The following is a 13,656-nucleotide window of genomic DNA, read 5'->3' on the forward strand; positions in this document are numbered from 1 at the left end:
TTAGGAATGCCATTAATGACAAACATTGCAAGATAAGGAATGCCATTAATAACTTCTTGCATTTTTTTGGAAGGTTTAAGAAAGGATCCTATTCTCTAAGGTCCTTTATACCAAATAGGTAATTACAATTAGGTGTCTTTTTTACTTACATTAGAAGCCTTCTTAAAAATTCCAAAAATCAATCTTCTTTTTCTAACACAATTTGACTTTCTCTTTTCTTGGTAACTTCTAACTTGGTCCGCCCTTACTCCCTTAGCCCCTCAACTCAAGCATTCAAACCGACCCAAACCAATCAGGTTGGTTTTTCCTAACACAGGGTCAGTTCCAGTTTCATTTTCAGCGACCCGACCAGGTCGGATCGGTTGGAAAAATAGTAGTAACTTCTAACTTGGTCCGCCCTTACTCCCTTAGCCCCTCAACTTGAGCACACAAACCGACCCAAACCGACTCACACCGACCAGGTCAGTTTTGCCTAACACAGGGTCGATTTCGGTTTCATTTTCAGTAGACCTGTTCATGGGCTGGGTAGCCCGACAGCCCGGCCCGGCCTGCACCCCAGCCGGGCTTGGTCATATAATTAGGCCCGCGGGCCTGACCTCGGGCTTAACATAGTAAGCCCGACTGTGTTTCAGGCCAGGCTCGGGATTTGTCAAAAAAGCCCGGCCCGGCCCGACTCAGTATTATATATTTTATAAAATATATAATATGTATTTTATATATTATATAAAATATATAAATAATATAATATTTATTAAAATATATATTTATAATTTAATATATATATATATATATATTTTATTCTTTTCTTTATAATTTCAATCTATCTCTCTCTTTATTCAGCTGCTTCAACATTAATAATAATAATAATATAGGCCAAATTTCGGGCCTGGGCCCAGGCTCGGGCTTCGGGCTTTTTATGAGGGCCGGGCTCGGGCTCGGGCCTTAAAAAAATTTGTTAATACACAGTAAAAGCCCGGCCCGGCCCGGCCCATGAACAAGTCTAATTTTTAGGCAACCCGACCAGGTCGGGTCGGTTGGAAAAACAACAGTAACTTCTAACTTGGTCCGCCCTTACTCCCTTAGCCCCTCAACTCAAGCACTCAAACTGACCAGGTCGGTTTTACCTAATACAGGGTCGGTTTCAGTTTCATTTTCAGGCAGCCCTATTTAAAATCATTCCGATGTAACTGAACATATCCCCTTGATGACGTTTTCACATGGACAACAAATAATAGATTCAAATTTTCTAACAATGACATTCTCTGGTGATGATGTTATTCCATAAAATGATCTCAAAAATACACGAGAAAAGGTATTTTTTACATTATATAATGTTAAACTGACGGAATACTAATGGATGGACTTAAGTGCCTATTTTTAAGAATTCAGGGTACTCAAGTATTGCAATTGAAAGTTTAGGATACTTATTTGTCACTACCCCCAAATTATAAGGTACCTATCTGTAATTTACCCTTTTTTATTTTCTTTCTTTTTGAAGGTGTGGTATCAGGACCTACAAATTCACTTTTCCTCCTTTTTTTCAAAGGAGGGAATGCTCCTTTCAACGGCAAATAATAAAGCAGGTGTAGAGAAGGGGGAATGGTTTATGAAACATACATGCAGTATCTGTTTTCCGATATTTCCACAAATTAAAAATATAGAGTAAATGACTTAAACATCCCTAATCTCCCCGTAATTCAATTGACACCTCACTACGTTTGGGGTAATCATACACCCTTTCCATATTTCCATTAGGGCAAATTTCTTAAATTATCTCTTACATTTAGGAAATTGACTAACTCTATCCCTACCATTTTAGTTATGTCTTAAAGTATCCTTACTATTTTTGACAATTATCTAAAACCTCTCCTACCATTAACTTTTTGTCACACTTTTCACATATGACATCGCGTGACCGGTTTTTTTTAAAGTTCCAAAAATACCCTTTATAATCTTTCTCTCTTTCTCACACACTCTCTCGTCACCTCCTCGCTTTTGGTTTGGGGAGTTGACTGATTACAGGCTAAACGTTGGTGCCGAATACAGGTCCCACAATCGCAATTGGGGTGAGGTCACCTTCTCGCCATAACCTCACCGAAACAGAGACACGGGTCAAGCAGCTTATCTTAGAACAACATTCTGATTGGAGTGATTTGAAGCATTGAAACAAGATCAAAGCTCAAAGCTCACCACACTGTTCACTTTCTTCTTCCTCTCGACACCAAGACGCAGTGATTTTGGTTTCCATTTTCCCCCTCTCTCCTCTTCTCCCTCTTTCCCTATTTTTGTTTTTACTTCTTTCCTCCTTCCCTTTTCTCTCTTCTTCTTCCCTTCCTATTCACCCTTTTCTCTCAAGTCATCTTCAACCCCTGAACTCAAACCAGACATGGAGGAGATCTCACAATGTCTCACAACTCTTCTTCTTATCTAGAGCACAAGAGCAAAAAGCTTAAGGCCTTTTACGAAATTCCATGGAACCTCTTGGATTTCTAGAGCGGACTAGTAGAGTTTCTCGCCTTTTTGCAGAGCCCCTGCAAACCAACGGCCTGCCCCTTTTCAGATGGGGAGAGAAGAAGGACAACCTCAGCGGCATCTCCCTCTGACCACTGACATAGCCTTGGGTGTTCAACGAGGCAAGTGTCTTGGCCTAAGCATAGCCTCAAGCGAACCTGGAAACCCCACTCCCTCTGAACCCCGGAATCTCTCTGATGCTTGAGAAAATAGGGTTTCTCCCAATACTCAGATCTGGAGTTGAGATTGTCCAGTGAGCTTCAAACTCAAATTTGGAGCAAGATCTGATGTGTGACCCCACTCCCTTTGACCATTTGCATCTATTTAGGGTTTCTCCCAAGTATACTTAGATCTAGAGCCTAAGATTGTCCAATGAGCTTTGAATTCAAATTTGGACCCTAATTTAATGTTCGCGAAGAACAGGAGCTTGATGTGATGGCGGAGCAGCCAAAGAGCTAACGTCTGATGAAGAGTTCTCTTTACACTTGCAAGATGATGAGGTATACGGTTTCTCCAAATGTGTTTTTGTTACGAACAACAAACTTGATCATAACTTGCCCTTTAACATAAGGGCAAAAATTACTTTTGTGTGTCTTTGTTACGATTTAACGATGGCGACAATTCTCAAAAAATGGTAAGGGTACTTTAAGACAATATTGTAGTTTAAGAAATTTTCCCTTTCCACTATTATAATCAATAAGAACTAACCAACAAATGTTTTTGCCAAAATCAGTGTTTTAAAAACAACTCAATGGTTGAACCGTTTTTGCCTCTGGGTCAGTTCGACCAGTCAGGCCAAATGGTTCAAACCATTCCAAGTCAAAATCCATATATTTTAAGTGTATATATGTGTGTATACAAATATATATTTTATCAATAAATAATGTATAATTATGTTTTAGATATAATATATGTATTATTTCATATTTAATTTATGTTTTTAATTCAATTTTTAATTTTTACTTATAAAAATATTAAAAATTGCAACTTGAACAGAAAAAAGGGTTTTTTTCACGAAAATAGTGAGGGTATGACGCCTTGTGATGCATAGATCTCAAAAAGTTACACAAACTAAACAAAAAAAAAATTACCTTAATCAAACATTAGAGTGCAAAGTTATGTCCTCTCGAACTTTGCATACACAGTTAGTATGCAACCCACGACCTAGTCACCAGGTCGACCGGGTCAATGGTCCAATCTAACGGGTCAGACGGTTTTTGACAAAGTCAACGAGTTTTGATATTTCTTCAAGTTTTACTCGAATCGGACCTAAAATCTTTGATCGGGTGATGGTTTAATCGATTCAACTGCCCAAGTCAACGGCAAGTTAAAAACACTGGCCAAAACACCAAAAGCCAGATGCCATGGTTTTGTACACTTGAAAGTGCCCAATTTGCCCATGGATAAAAATATTGGTTTTTTATCAACTTAAATACCCTTGAAATGTTCTTTTGCATTACATTGTAAAGGAATCGGGTTATGGGATTGATCCAACAACAAAACATCCTTCTTAGCAACGTCAACGAGTCTAGTCTAGTTTTGATGGTCTCGAACCAACTATTTATCAAGACAAAACCATAGATCAAAACAGTCATGGTTATTAATCTAGACCTTATTGGATTTTTCACTCTAACAATACTTGAACTTTGTCAAAAAAACCACTTTAAACCCTAAAAAATTGAAATGGCCATTTTTTCCCTCAAACTATGTTGGAAAGGCCACTATTAGGCAAAAATCCGTGATGTTAAAGGACGATTAAAAATTAACGAATGTTGATTTAGCATGTCAAGTCAACAAAGCCCATTAACGAGTGGTAAAACCCTAAATCTCATACTTTATTAGAGAACCAAACTACATAATGGGAAAAGAAATGGAAGGATTTTCCTCATCGATTTCAAGTCATCAGTCTTGAAGTTTCAACTACAAAAGACCACTTATATTCTATCATTATGGGTTAGATTGGTATTTCGGACCAAGGGAAATCCTAGAAGAAGATTTTAGTGGTGTCCACGATAAAAAATTAGTTTTTTTATAAATTATTTGTTATAGATTTGACTTCTTGCAATTTATATGAAAGGGGTTTTCATTGTATGAAAATGGGTGTGATTTCTTTAAGTGGCATGACAGTGAGGAGTTTCTAAAAAAGAGCATCTAAGGTGATTTTAGAAGTTGTTAGGATGCAGTGGTCATTGACTAAGGAAATTAAAGAATTGAAGACTAAGTGCACATGCCATACTTTGGAGATCTAAGGAGGAATGTAGAATGGCTTTATTATTAAAGAGCTAAAAGAACCAAGAGAAGTCAAAGACACGAGGCAAATTGCATTTAGAACAAACAATATTCCATCAAATGTAGTCTAACTTGGGCTTTTTTATTGTAATACCTAGTGGCATCTAATTGATGCATATGAATAAAATGCATGCTATGGACAATTTTATGTTTAATTTGGTGTTTCCACTTTTTATTTTTATTTTTTGCCTTAATGGATAACATTTAACAAGATGTACAATGTGTAATGGGATCTTATGGACAACTTTGCAAGGATGGAGATTGATATCATTTTCATTCTATTCAAAATGATTCAAATCAATTTCATTGCATCACATATATTGTCCTCTTTACTGGTATGATATCAAAACAACAACCTTACTACTTGTGAATTACATTCAAAATAAAAACATCGAAAAAAAAATCTAACATATAGCCCCTTGGCCAAACCTCCAGAGTTAATCACTCAATTAGTCACCAAAATCTTGACATACAAAGTTTCTATTTGAAATGTACAAAACTATAACCAACAACCCTTTAAAATTATTACATTACATATGTTTTCATACTAACTTGTAGTACATCAAAACAACCACTTTGGTTATGAATTATATCCAAAACAAAAACAAAGAAGAAGATTATCAATCCACATTCATTATAGATGCCTATCAAATGGTTTAATACATGTGGAAGCAAGTTATTTATTTCTCTTCGCCTTTCCAACAAGTCTTAAAGAAGATTCTCCTTATTTCATCATTCTTACATTTCTATTTTTAGCTTGGGCAATAGTCAATGCAAGTTCATCTCTTAATCCCTTAATACCCCTTGATCCCTTAACACTTCCTACTACATTTAGCACTATATCAAAACCGTCTACAACTTGATCTTAGATAAAATGATGGACAATGAATCCAATTTTTATCTACCAAAAATAATGAAAAATGTGTTATGATGAATCGATAGCAAAAAATGTAATTGAAGACACTACATAAGCATGGAGTACTATCATTGAAGATTGAGCAGTTCAATTTTAAGAGGAAGATACTACTCTACCTTTATTTCATGCCCATGCCCAACCCTAGACACCCTACAAAGCATAACCTCAAGCGCACTATCCCTCAAACCTAACTTCAACCCTATCTTAAACATTGTCCTTCAAACTCGACTCAAACCTAACCTAACCGTAGTCATCGCCTAGCTGTAACCCCAACCATATTATCTATCACTACCCCACTGTTAGTTAAACGGAGCCTCAACCTCAAGCCCATCCTTTATACTTAACTCAAACTAAGTCAAGCCTTAGTCCTAGCTAAGGCCTAGTCCCAACCCAACATTAGCTTTAGCCCTATCACCTGTCATAATTGCCTCATTGTCACTCAAACCTACCCCCAACCCACTCCTAAACCCTATCCTTTAGATTCAACTTAAACCAAGCCTAGCCTTGGCCCCAACCCAACTCTAACCTAACATCATTAGTCATCACCTATCATATCCCTATTGTCACTCAAACCCAACCCCAACCTTGTCTCAAACCTTTTCCTTCAAATTCAACTCAGACCTAACCAACCCCAACCTCATCCCTATTACCTCTTAACAACCCCATTATCACTCAAACCTAACTCCAACCCAATCCTAAACCCTATACCTTAGACTTAGCTCAAACTCAACTTAGCCCTAGTCCCATCCCTAGCCCCATCATTTGTCACAGCCCCACTGGTACACAAACCTAGCCCTAAACTTCTCCCAAACCTTGCCATTTACACTCAATACATACCTAGCCTAGCCTTAGTCCCAACCTTGTCCAAATCCTTATATGGATTTTGTAAATCTATGTGTTTAACTTTTAAAATAACATGCTAACAGGGGAGTTATCATTGTGTTATTTATGTAAGTGTGATTTGCTATCATTTTTTCATCAATGGCTTGTCATCATCAAAAAAGAGGAAAATGTTGAATCTATCGTGTTCTAACGATAACAAACTTACTAAGAATATTAATGAAATGATGTTAAATATGCAGTTGTGCCAAGTATTTTCTATTGAGCTCAACTGATTAACAATCTACTTTGAACAATCAATTTGGAGTGAAATGCATCTAGGTAGTTGCTTATCAATCAATCACTTACCATGCAAGATGAAATGATTGCTACCAAGAACTAGTAGGAATAAGAATCAACTCCAATGTTTTATTGTGTTTCATTTCTTGGGACTTGATGTAATCATTTGAAAAGTACATAATTGACTATCAGGAGGCCAAAAGTACTCAATTGTCAAAAAAATATCTCTTTGCACACTGTCACCAACTACTTTGTGAAAAATCTGACCATTTAAAGGAATAACAACTCTTTCCTCTTTTAATAACCCTTTAATCTTATTAGGAACATTCTCTAAACATTTATAAATTTGGTTACTCCTTTCCTACTAGATCTATAATGGTTATATGCTCTAAAATAGTATAAATTAACAATTTTGCAATAAAAACCTCAAAAGCTTGAATTATGAATCTAACAAGGTGAAATAATAAAGCATTGTGATAAAAGGTGTTTTAGAAAAAAATAGATTTTTTCACCTTATCTAAGTGAGAAAAGCTTGTGCAACATTTGGGCTCATTTGTTTCTCATTGAAATTTTATAAATCTCCAAGTGATTGAGCCTGTAGCATTTGTGCATACTCTTACATCTGATATGATTTCAATATATTTAGTTTTATTAGCCTATTAAGAGGCAATACATTGGTTGTCATCTTGTTGTAACAATGTGTATATGTTTGAAGATAATCAAAGGTTTGGTTACTACTCGCAAGTCCAAATGTTTAGGTTTAACTCACACCAGGAGGCTCAACCGATCAGGACTTGTTGGCACCCGTAAATCCAATTATGTAAGATCTAGTTGCTAGTGACAAATCCAACCATTGTAAAGTTTTGTTGGCACTTATATGTATAATTGAATTAATGAAATTCTTAAGAAGTTGCTTAAGAAGAGGTCATTGGCCTAATTGAATTAATGACATTGTGATGTTAGAGTACAATTGCTCATTAATGCCTTCTTACAATTCTTTTTTCTCTAATTTCTATGTTGTTAAATGCATATTCCCAATGAAATACTTAGCTATAACCTTTTAATTTTTAAAACTCTATTGACATTTGTGCTCTAGAACATATATCTTTAGCTGAAATTTTCTAGTGCTCTTGTGCAATGTTGCATAAAAATATCTATACACATTCTTTATCTTTGCACAAAACCCTAATTATTGGACTTACACCTTTTGAAAGTAATGTCCCTTATACTCTTTATTTCATGATTTATAACTGAATGTTATACTATTTGTTGTTCATAAACACGATGTCTAACATAAAATGAGAAATTTCTAAGATCATAAATAGAAGTTATTTGCTTACCCCTTCTATTATGCCTAGATTCATTGTTTAAACCATTGGTTGTGTAATAATTTCTCTCATCATCCAATCCAAACTCATAGAATCCAAAATCATAGTTGTCTTCTCTTCAACCAATTTACTTATTGACTCATTTTATCTCTCTTGAGTTACATCATTATTTACCCTTTTAATAGCATCACCCCCTTCATTCACAATCTTCTCAATTTCTGCCTTACTGTTTGCATTTCTTTATCATAATTGTTTGATAATCATTCAACTTCTAAACCTGCATAATCTATTTGACCAATAAGAACGTCATTCATTCTCAGGCGATTCATTATTTTACCTGATAAAAGAGTTTTCATTTCTTGCTTCTATCTCCATAGTCCCTCTCACATTATCAACCATATTCTCAACACCTTTATCAACGGTCTTAGCTTATGTAATACAACCAAACTCTTCATCCAAACTAGCCTCTATAATCCCCAAGATTATCTCATAATTCAACTCAATGCCATTACTATTAATATCATCATTTCCAAACACCTCATTATCCTTACCCTTGAATTTAAATCCATTGGGTGTCCTATTGGTCATCCTCTCTCACCTTTTTACCAATATGCCTCTTGGAATTATAAAATGGGTTTGACACATTATGCTTCACATACATGTTAAGTGACCCACTTTTAGATACATTACTCAAAAACCTTATCAACTTCCCTCAATGCATCAAGTACCCAAATTATGTACTTTTTCATATATTCAATTGACTTTATTTTTTCCCATCTTTTATCATGATTAATAATGTTCAATATAATATTTTATTTGCATCTATTTTATCAATGACTTTTACTCTCCCTCTAACATATATTAAGTTTAGACAATTCTTAAATTTTTCACCTATAAATCATCTAAATTCTACATCCACATCCACAAACATGTTATGAGTCCATATATTTAAGAAAAAAATACATTAGGCAAATAACTAAATAAATTTAATTTAAATAATTCATAACATAATTTACTTAAAAATATAAAACATTAAAGGTTTACAAAAAAAAACATTGCATGATTTTTCTAAAATAATTAAAAAATGTAATATAAAAAAATAACTTGCAATAATACCTCAGGTATTGGTAATTAGTAAAACCAGTTGAAAACATATAAACAATGACAACACTTTATCAAAATAGTTATTATGTATCTCGACAAAGGTAAAGTGATAAATGGTTCGAATATATTACCTGTGAGAATAACATAATAGATTCCTTGCTCCCTTCTACCAAAGGTTCAATAACACTTGTGCTCAAAAAAAAAGATTGATATCTCCCCTTCTAACCAATAGTGAGGTATGAAGATGATCGAAATCTTGAAAAATATCTCTATCTATTCCAGTCAAAGAAGAAAAGTATTAGATTTAGGATTATTCCACAATGGTCAAGGTCGAAGAATATGACCGAAATCCTAAAAGTGTCTTTTTTCTTTTGATTTTTGGGGCTTGGTTAAATATATCAAATGCCTAACGGATAGAAATTTGTATGGGATCTATCCATTAATGGGCTTTATTGACATGGCATGCTAAATCATCATTTATCAAATTTTTAATCATCTTTTAATGAAACCATCAATGTTTCTAACACCATGCATTTTGCCTAAAAGTGGTTTTTTCTAATATAGTTTAGAAGGAAAATTAACATTTTAATTCCATAGGGTCTAAAGTGGCTTTTTGGGAAATTTCAAGTATTATTAGAGCAAAAAATCTAGACCCCATTATAGCGACATCTATAATTATTTATATAAACAATGATTCAAAACTTGATTTTTGATAATATAACCTTTATAAAATGATAGTAAAATGGTAAAGAATTTATATGTTAACAAGTCAAGTGTTTTAAACCTAAATTATCTCATATATTATATATAAATTTACCCTTCTAGACAAAATATAATAAAAAAATTCCACGAATAATATGAGACATTTATATATTATCAACAACATAGCCAATTTAAGTTCGAATCAATCAAAACAACAAAGAAGAAAAAGTGAATTATTTATTAATTGGTAAAAAATCATAGAACCAAAACCAAAATAATTGGTTTGGTTTCATCAATTAGGTAGAATTGACCCTTTGACATCCATTGTCCTTTACTTGATTAGTTGCTATAGCATTTACTTGAATAGCATACGTAGTAACATTAGGGGGGGAACTATTAGTGTTGATAGTTATAAAATTTAGTGTAGATTCGACACTGCTCCAATTATGAATTTTGTGGCATTAAAACAGTTCTACTTCAAAAAGTATGATTCTTTGGCTTAAATTTCTCAATGATATGTGAAATTCAAATTTTAAACCTTCATACAATGGCATGGCCCAATTGCCTGAAAGAACATACCGAGAATTAATAAAGTTTAAATTAAATGGTTATAAATATGCTTCTAGAATATAAAAATTCGATTTGCTTGAATTGTAGGTTATGCTCTCAGTTTTTTTGTCCCTACCTAGTTTTAGTTCAAGGTTTGTCTATCTATTAACAATTTCATATTATTCTTGTTAACAACCATATTTGAGTTTTCAAAGTTTTACTATAAATGAAACTAAACAACTCAAGTGCCATCTAATTCTTGTTCCAGTGGCATTTAACTAGGGGTGGTCATTTTTGGCTCATCTCACAAATTTTTGGGCCCTGGGCCCAAGATTTTGTACTTAGGGCTATCTTGACTTGTGTCAAAGTCCAAGAGTTTAATCTTAATTTGATCCACAATATATCATTTTTATCTTGAATTTATGTATTATAAAAATAATGGTAAAATATAGATTGCCCTATACTTTGGGCATAGTGACACTTACTCTTTCGACTTTCAAATCTTGATAAAGACCCCCTCTGTTAAGTATCCATAAAAAAGATTTCAATGTGATTGGAATGCGCTTATTTAACATTTTTAATTCCCAAACTTGACTCCAATTAAATTTTTACACCATTTTACCCTTTCAGTTTATATATTGTCTAAACACTTAACATCCCTTATCTCTTTCTTTCAAAGTCTTCCGCATCACACTTGAACCCTTAATACTAAAGGATTAATAGGTATGCAAACTTTTATCCTTAAAGGGTATTTTTCCTCTAAGTTTAATATTTTGCATTATTATATTTTCACTGCCAAATGGAAGTTTTTCTTTTCCTAACATATTTTTTTGCCTAAAAATGGATTCAAGCACATATATTTTTCCCTATTATTTATGAAAATTTTCATGTATTAAACACAAGTATAATCTTCCTCTATTAGACACCTATTATTTTTTCCACTTATTCTCTATCAAATAACCAATAAAGAGCCATTCTTTTTATTTTTTCTCCTCTTTCTTAAATGGTATTCTCTTTTTTTTTTCTATAAGCCCAATAATATCATTACATGTGCAAGATGTGTCTTATTAATAGGGTGATTTTCTAAATCCATAGTAAAAATAATTAAATGGTAATTCAACGTAGTTGAAATAATTAAGCAACAAATCCTAACTTGGGTTATTTTTTTAATTCAAACAATTTCTTTAACACTTATCTAGATTTGGGTTTTTTTTTTGAATTGGCACAATTTCTTGCACTGTTATTCAATAAAAATACTTAACTTGGTAAACTTAGGTTATTTTTTTTATTTTACAATTTTCAAGAAAAACCTAATTTGGTAAATTTGGGTTATTATCTAATTTGCATAATTTCTAGGAAAAAAACCCTAACTTGGCAATTTTTGTTATTTTTTTATTTCACACAATTTTCAAGAAATTTAATTTCACACAATTTCTTATGTTGAAACACAAACCTAAATTGGTAGAAGTTATTATGAAATGTATAATCTAATGAATTTGTAATGTACATGTGAATATGTAATTAGACTTTCCGAGGCACCTGTTAGCGCACATAAGTTGTTTTATATTTACCCCAGTAATATTGTAAGTATCGCAATACCCTCCTTTGTTATACATTGGTAAAGATAAGTATCATCGTTATTTGTCTCAAATTTCGTCATGTAAGAAAAGGAAAAATATTCTTTTGAATTGGTTATTCCAATTAATAATTCAGACAAAGTTACATTGTCATGAAGGTGGGGAGAAATCCTAGAAAATAATGAAAAAGAACTCAAAAAGCTAGTAGTTGATTTGGAAAAGCGCATTAAACTAATTAAACATTTGTTGGAGTGTGCAAAGTATTATTATATATTATTTGTTTAAGAATTGAAAATTATGTGTATGCACCAAATTAAATTCTATTTGCAATTGGGTTTCTTGTATCATTTGTTTTTAACAAGTAGCATATAAGTGGGAGGTGTAAACATCTTGTTTTGATGAACTTGACTTAAATTCCCATTTTGTGTTTAATGTATTTAACAATTTTTATTGCATATAACGAAGTCCTCAAATCATGTGCAAAATGATTTAAATCACACGAAACTACATTTCAATGGGGGAAATATGATTTTCAAACTCACATGATTGCAACAAAACATATAAAAACCCTCATGGTGAAAGAATTAAAAGATGGTTTAATTGAAATAGCATTACACCTCCATGGTGTAAGTAGGATTTATTTTTTTTTTGCAATTCATATTTCTAATATAAATGATTATTTAATGAAAAAGCTAGTGTAGGGTGGGTATGGTTATTCAACTATGCATAAGTAGTCTACGCATGTCAAATGCTTTTATAGTTTTTTTTTATTAGTCTAAGAAATGGCATATATTATCCCAAACAATAAAATTTCAAGATTTTTTTTAATATCCCCTTGTTTTTTGGGACAAAATTTTGAATAAAAAAGTGGATTAGAAAAATGCATCATATATGAATAATTTGAAATTTTGTAAATGGTACATTTTGAGATAAATGATTAACATTTAACATGTCCAATAATCTAGTTACTGGTATAGTCCACATCCACTCATATGCTAAATGCAAAGATACATTTATTTAGATAGTCTTAACCACCATTTATCTATACTTAAAATGCTCATACAGTAAGGTATATTCCGATGTATTTATGCAACTAAGAAATATCTTTTAGCAATTACCACATAATAGATCTTATTAACAACATCACTTTTCTAAAAAAGAAATGATAATACTACATAATATTGATACTTGACTAGTGTTACGCTTCATGCCTTAAGATTTGAAACTTATTCCTCCTTCAAACAAGGGCTTAAACCTCAAACAAAATGTGTAAGGCTTAAAGCTTTGAGGCAAAATTTGTACGCCTTGTCTCAAGGCATATGCCTTACATCTCAAGGATTAACCTTTTTAAAACAATGTGTGTACTTTTTTACTTTATTTTGTTTAACAAAGTTAAGGAGTAGATCCAAGAATCCTTGAACTTTAGCTTAACCCTAATGAATGTTATTGGGAATATACTATCATTCCCATATAAGGCAACTACGTTGAGTATTTGTTCACAAATTGACTTCCTTAAATGGCATCCACCAAGTCTTATGAGAGGGTGACAAATATCTTTTAA

This window comes from Nelumbo nucifera, chromosome 1 (assembly GCF_055504915.1).
Source record: "Nelumbo nucifera cultivar China Antique chromosome 1, China Antique-T2T, whole genome shotgun sequence".
Lineage (NCBI taxonomy): Eukaryota > Viridiplantae > Streptophyta > Magnoliopsida > Proteales > Nelumbonaceae > Nelumbo > Nelumbo nucifera.